The sequence below is a fragment of the Paramormyrops kingsleyae genome, chromosome 23 (genome assembly GCF_048594095.1).
Source record: "Paramormyrops kingsleyae isolate MSU_618 chromosome 23, PKINGS_0.4, whole genome shotgun sequence".
Classification (NCBI taxonomy): domain Eukaryota; kingdom Metazoa; phylum Chordata; class Actinopteri; order Osteoglossiformes; family Mormyridae; genus Paramormyrops; species Paramormyrops kingsleyae.
Window position 1 is genome coordinate 9,687,188 of NC_132819.1, and position 7,058 is coordinate 9,694,245.

The 7,058-nt window shown below is 42.5% G+C and overlaps 1 long non-coding RNA gene across 3 annotated transcripts; it reads left to right on the forward strand.

Moving 5' to 3' along the window:
* The first annotated feature begins 109 nt into the window (after positions 1-109).
* LOC111839694 (uncharacterized) lies at positions 110-6,890 on the forward strand. 3 transcript variants are annotated; one of them, XR_002837164.2, is made up of 4 exons: positions 110-2,057; positions 2,871-2,994; positions 3,097-3,169; positions 3,333-6,890. It is a non-coding gene; the product is annotated as an uncharacterized lncRNA (long non-coding RNA). The 3 variants fall into 3 exon arrangements; XR_002837163.2 differs by having other exon boundaries at positions 110-419; positions 1,575-2,994; XR_002837162.2 differs by having other exon boundaries at positions 110-2,994.
* Positions 6,891-7,058: the final 168 nt, after the last annotated feature.

Consider the following 7,058-nt stretch of genomic DNA (forward strand, 5'->3'; position numbering starts at 1 on the left):
TATTATCAGATTTAGTTATGGCGTGTTATTTAGATATATGAATGAATGCTATTAAATATTTACTAAAAAAAGGAAGCAACTCTTGTCTGAAAACTAGGCTTGCCAAAGGTTACCTTCTCGGACTGCATGGATTTCGTACCTGCCCGGTGATTAATTATAAAAGCCCGTTAGCTATTTGTCGTTAATGATGATTTTTTTCTTTCTTTTTTGCTTTCGCTTTTAAACACATATGTGTAATGTATTTTTTGGCGGATTCTGATCTGGGGATAAATTAGTATACTGTTTGCCTTCGTTTATCCTGACTGAGCACTGCGATCGATGTCATTTATTTTAAAATGAAGAAATTGCGAATTCGTCGATTGGACTACATTTATGTTGAACGGACTGGAGAATGTGGAAGATGAGTCGCGAGGGAATTGGTTTGTCTTGGTTTTATTGAAGCATTTGTAACAGGGTTGCTAAAAGTGAAACGCAATGCACGTCTAACAAATATACTTTTCTCTAAATAGAGCAAAATTTCAATGCTTTTATGTGACCATGCTGTTGTATTTGCAGAATGTACAAACAATACATTAATAAAAGAGTAATCAACTACAGGTATATGTCTACTCAGTTATATTTTTGTAATCCGCCTATATTATCTATTGTTACTCGTCGCACGGGTTCTCTCAGCGAGATTATTTTTGTTAATGGAGCCCAGATTACATTTTTTCTTGCTAAGTGCTGTAATTTAATTTGCAAAAAATTAATAATTAAAGGGCGCGTTTCGTTCATTTTTAATTTAACTAGGCATCGATCTACTGGCTTATTCATAACTAATAGCTTCCTGTAATCTCATATAGGGCAAAATCACTGCGTATTGAAACATAGTACTGGACATTCCTGTCGTTTCTTTAATTGTTTTAATTTGCAGCAATATTTAGCTTTTTTCGTTATTCTCCCACATACACACGCACAGTTTGACAAACCACGGTGTTCCTTTTTGATCGTTGTCAAAGGCCACAGATGACCTGTACGTGTTGCGTTGTCATTTTGCTTTTTCCCTAGGCAAATGTGGTAGTTTACATACACCTGTAATAAAATCCAGCTTGTTTATGAGTACAGCATGTAAGTATGAAATATTTTTAGTTTATGGAAAATAATCGTAGTGTTTAAAATACGATTTTTTTTGTATAAATAGTTGCAATTTTTAAGTCCCTTTGAATGGAACAAACCTTCGTAGTGCAATAATTATTAAATTGTAGAATAGCGCCGCCTACTGGATGACATGTGTAAGTCATACTGATGTTATCGCGTCGACAGACTGCGGTTTTATACGATTGTGGGTAGAGTTAAACTGGGTAGAGTTAAACGGGTAATTCAATACTACGCCGCTCGTTAACTTCAACGTGTTTGCCATGTCAAACTAAACAAGGCAACACATAATGAAACTTCCAGGTTTTAGTGGGGGGCCTTTGACCATGTTAGCGTACCGCTATATGTGAGAACAGCACCAATGACAGCTTTCAGTGACCAGCTGGCACTGGGCAGAAATGGACATTCTCCAAATCAACAATCATCTCTTTTTAATGCAGATCAAGAGACAGATTTTTATTGCACCACAGTGTAAGGTGCTCCGCCATTGTGGATGCTGACTCATCACAGGTAAGGAGATCCACCGCTGTGTAAGGTGCTCCTCCATTGTGGATGCTGACTCATCACAGGTGAGGAGATCCACCACAGTGTAAGGTGCTCCGCCATTGTGGATGCTGACTCATCACAGGTAAGGAGATCCACCGCTGTGTAAGGTGCTCCTCCATTGTGGATGCTGACTCATCACCGGTGAGGAGATCCACCGCTGTGTAAGGTGCTCCTCCATTGTGGATGCTGACTCATCACCGGTGAGGAGATCCACCGCTGTGTAAGGTGCTCCTCCATTGTGGATGCTGACTCATCACCGGTGAGGAGATCCACCGCTGTGTAAGGTGCTCCTCCATTGTGGATGCTGACTCATCACCGGTGAGGAGATCCACCGCTGTGTAAGGTGCTCCTCCATTGTGGATGCTGACTCATCACAGGTGAGGAGATCCACAGCTGTTGTGGCATCAGCGAATCTGATGATGCTTTTTGAGCCATACTTTTTAGAGCAGGTGTTGGCCAGCAGGGTTTAGGGACTGAGCACATCGCCTTGGGGGGAATGCTCAAGATGATATTTCCAATGCGGTCTGAGGTTCCTCGGTCAGGCAGGCCAAGATCAGATAGCAAAGGGAGGTATTTGGGGGATGGTGGAGTTCAATGCTGAAGTCAAATAAATGAACATCAATCTAACAGAGGCATCCATTTTAAATAATGGCATTTTATTATTAGAGAGTATTTCAGTTATCATGTAATTTTTAAGTATATACATTTCATTGCAAATTGGACTGCATATTCAAATTGTGAAATTTCTCCCTTAATGACATAAACATTAGGGCATAAAGTTCATACTCCTGAATTGTGCCTAAGACTGTCCCAGCTAATCAGAAAAAAGAGAGACGAATCCCATATATTATATAACTTACCAGACGAATGATCAGACATTAAATGGAAGTCATACAATAGAATCTGGCCCTGCTCCTCAAAAATAATGACACTGTTTTTTCATTTATGATGACATCTGTAGAGAATCTGAATTGGCCCCTGATTGTACAGGTTTAACTGCCCTTGACCTGCTTGATTGTGCTTTTTTCTTACATTTACATATTGCTCCATGCATGCAACAGAACAAAGACAAGTCATACATAGATATGTACCAGATTTGACCAATGATTGAAGCTCAAAGGTGAAGTCGACACACAGAATGACATGGTGTGTTGTGCTTATATTGTTTTGCTATCAATTTCTCGTGTAAGAGTCAGCCTTGGCAACCAATGACCCTCTGGAGAACGTCCTGCTTGGGGAGGCTGCACGACACGTTCCAGGTGCCCATATCTGCCATGGCCTGCCTGTCGTTTCTCTCACACAGTTTAATCCAAAGTAAGTGATCAGGTCAGCCAAATGTTAATGACTGAGGCATACTGTATGTACGTGACTGGAATAGACTGAAGCACATCTCAGATTCTTTATACATGATTGCAGAATGATAAATCCAGGCTGCTTCGAGGGCATATGTGGTGGACCAGCAAGGAACCACTGAGGTACCCTGAGCAAGGTACCGCCCCCAAGCACTGCTCCCCGGGTGCTGAATTAGCTGCCCTCTGCTATGTCACATTGTCACATATGGGTTAAATGCAGAGGACACATTTCATAGTTGTCCACTGTGTGCTGTGGTGTGTCAACAATGACAATTAATCACTAAATTCTAATTCTTCCAGGGTCACATTGCTGTCCAGTTATTTGGCTGTGAATGAACCAAGAAGTTTATCAACCCGAGGAGGAGACGCATTTCCTTCCTTTAGGTCACACAATGTGTAGGAAAGACAATAAGCCTTTGAATCTTAACATTACACAGTGGAAAATGTGTGTGAAATTGGACATATGTGGAACAATTGAAACTGTCTTTACAACAATTTAATACTAACAGATTTAAATTGAAATAAAATGCAACAAGATACGTCATTGAACCCAAAAGACTATTGTTGGAAGTCTTTTCCAAACCGTTTGATGGAACTTTCAGGTGGTCATGTCAGACCCCCATCCCTGGGGAGGTTCCCTCTCAAGCCATCAGCCTCATTGAAGGTTCACATTCAGCAGTCAAACCAGCTGCAGTTCAGACTAGATAATCCTCCAGGTTTGGATCTGGCCAGGACTTGGTTGGGAGTCCAACTAGGAAAGCTGGGTTGCTGCTGGAAGAGGTGTTGGTGTGACCAACAGGGAAGCCCATCCTGTGGTCTGTGTGGGTCCCAATGCCCCAATGCAGTGATGGGGACACAGTGCTGTAAAAATGGTGCCGTCCTTTGGGTAACATATAAAACTGAGCTCCTGACTCTATCAGGTTGTAAAAGGTCCCGGGCATCTTTCGAAAGAGTAGGGGTGGTACCCCGATGCCCCACTGTGGCCCTATCAAATCTGGCCTCCTAATCATCCCCTGTATCTAACTGGTGAATTCCCTCCTGCCCCTTCACCACCTTAGCTACTCTGTGGTGAGCATACTGGTACAGAATGGCTGCTGTCGCATCTTCCAGGTGGGGGCTACACGGCAGTGGTGGTTGAAGTGGCTCCTCATTGGTTCTGTAAAGAGCTTTGAGTGTCTTGAAAAGCGCTATATAAATGTAACAGTCATTCATACTTTATTCCACAGTAAATGCACATTTTATCACTTTATTATCTAATTTTATGCTCTCAAAATTCCTGATAACTCAGTATGACCACAAGGTTGTTTGATGGAACTTTCCAGAACTTTGGCACAGCAATGCTGGCATCTCCTAGGGCATGGCCTGCCGCCGAACACTTCCTGGGATTTCTGTATGCAGACCCGAATCTGAAGAATCCGGCACAATTTGGTTCTAGTCTGTGAATCTTGGCTCACAGGGATTAAAATCATGTGGAAGGAAGTAGTTTCAGGAGATTGCCATTGCACATAACCATGCCACTGAAGAACCACGCAGAGAAGAGAGATGGATGATGAGGACAGAGGATACAAGCGGTCAGTGTCAGGCACCTGAGTGTGGATTTGGTGATGCGTTTTGGTGTCTAATGAAAAGCAAGTTAACAAGTTTATGGATAGGAGGGCTGTGGACGGGATTTGCTGTGTTGACTGAGAAAACCATGCCGATCAATGCAACAGGCGACCATGCCTTGGGTGTCAGATGTGAGGGTGGATTCAGCTTTATCGTCCGAGGGCGACAGCATGGTGGGCCTCTGGCTGAGGGCATGGATGCCGGTCCTTCAGGAGGGGCACCGGGTACCATCTACACTCACCGTCCTCCATGTCCCAGAATAGAGGGAATGGAATGAGCAGAGTGCACTTATAAACACAGTGGGAGCCAAAAGAAACGACAACAGCCCTGGATAAACAAACACTGTGTCTGCATGGCCGGCAAAAGCAGCCTATCGGAGAGCTCGCTTCTCTGTGGTGCACAGGAACAGGGCAGAAAACTCCATCCCCATATCGGCAGGCTTCTGAGGGAGTGATGGACTCGGGCAAACCAGATGTGGAATTTGTGTCAAGCAGATGACACTGTTTGGAGAATCCAGTCGCTGAAGCTAACATCAGATTACCCTTTAAATGCAGCCCCAGTGGTTTGCTGGAAGCAGATCAGCAAGATAAGCTGTGGAAATATCCACCGACACCCATGATGAGCCACCTCATTTCAATACGCTCAGACACAAACATTTAGTGATGCCAAGACGCCAAAACTGATACAGACAGGGCCCATATGCTTCAGATAATGGGACGAGAAGGAAACGGTTAAGGCGTAAAAAAAATCGCCCTTAGAAGCACAAGCTTTGCATTTTAATTACCATTCAGCTTAATACATGCTCTGTTTAATTTTAGGCATAAAAAGGCTGCCTTAAATGACCAGAAGGGTTGAGATTATTGAATTAATATTAAACATTATGAACTATATAGTTTTAAAATGCTACAAAAAACAGCAAAAACTATAACAAAATTAAACAAAAATTACAAGGACCTCTTGGGATAGGAGACTCCATGATTTCAATACCTGGGTCCATCTTTGCTCTATAGCACGGTCTAATGCTGGCAGAAAACCTACAGGGGAAATTCCAGTGAACAGCTTGTTACCAAAGAAAGAGGCGACCCAGGATGCATCTCCCAGCCGGGCACATCAGGGATGTGGTCCCCCTGTTACCAAAGAAAGAGGCGACCCAGGATGCATCTCCCAGCCGGGCACATCAGGGATGTGATCCCCCTGTTACCAAAGAAAGAGGCCACCCAGGATGCATCTCCCAGCCGGGCACATCAGGGATGTGATCCCCCTGTTACCAAAGAAAGAGGCGACCCAGGATGCATCTCCCAGCCGGGCACATCAGGGATGTGGTCCCCCTGAACGTGTAGCAGCCTGCGGCCTTGGAAAAAGCGACTCGGTCCGACCTGCTCTGCACGCTGTCACCCTCAGCAGAGGACGATGAAAGGCAGAGACAATGAAAAATGACAGTACAAAATAATAAAGTAAAACCAGACAAACAAACAAATCATATCCATAGCTTTGTGTGACTTGACAATATTATCGGTGATCGGCGATTATAGACCAGTAACCTGATGTCGGTGGCTGGCAGTGACTGGCTGGCGATTATGGCCTTTGTCAGGCCAGTAGGCTTTTATGTTACGTACAAAGCAACACGACAGAAAGATTTATTATGTGGCTCCCAGTTCAGTGGACACAGTCAAAAAAAAAAAAAAAGATGGCTATTATTGTTCAACTCCATGTAGACGTCTAACAGAATGTGGGAAGTTTGTGTTAAATTTATTTACTTTAGAAGAGTGGTTCTGAATCTGTGGTACATGAAGGTATTGGACAAGTCACTGCTATTGTTTATCCAAATATTTTTTAAATTCAAATACTGCATACAGTGATCCCCCGCCATATCACGGTTCAGTTATCACGCCCCCGCTATATCACAGATTTTTCTGTGGAAGATATCTAATCTGCGGTTTTATACCGATCGTTTTAGTCAACTTTTTACGTTAAAATAAGCATTTTTTCTATGCTAAACTATTAGTAACAACAATGTATTACTGTAATTACAACATACATACATTTGTATTATGTGTAATCTCTGTTTATATTTTTCTATATTTTATATTCTACGCACCATGGGCGAAACGGCATTTCAATACACTGTATACTATATGTATATTGTTGTATTGACAATAAATCCCTCTTGAATCTTGAATACACCTGTATTGTATATAAATAAAAATTGAGTAAAAATTCAATAAGTACATCCTACCTGTAGTGTGCTTTGCAGCCAATTCATAACAAAGCATACGGAGTGGTATTTTAAAACTTAAACTATAATTTTTTTTATTTATATGGTCTATATTGTGGATTTTCACCTATCGCTGATGGGTCTGGAACGTAACTTCCGGGATAGTCGGGGAATCACTGTCTTACTGTTTGCAATACTGCCCAGCT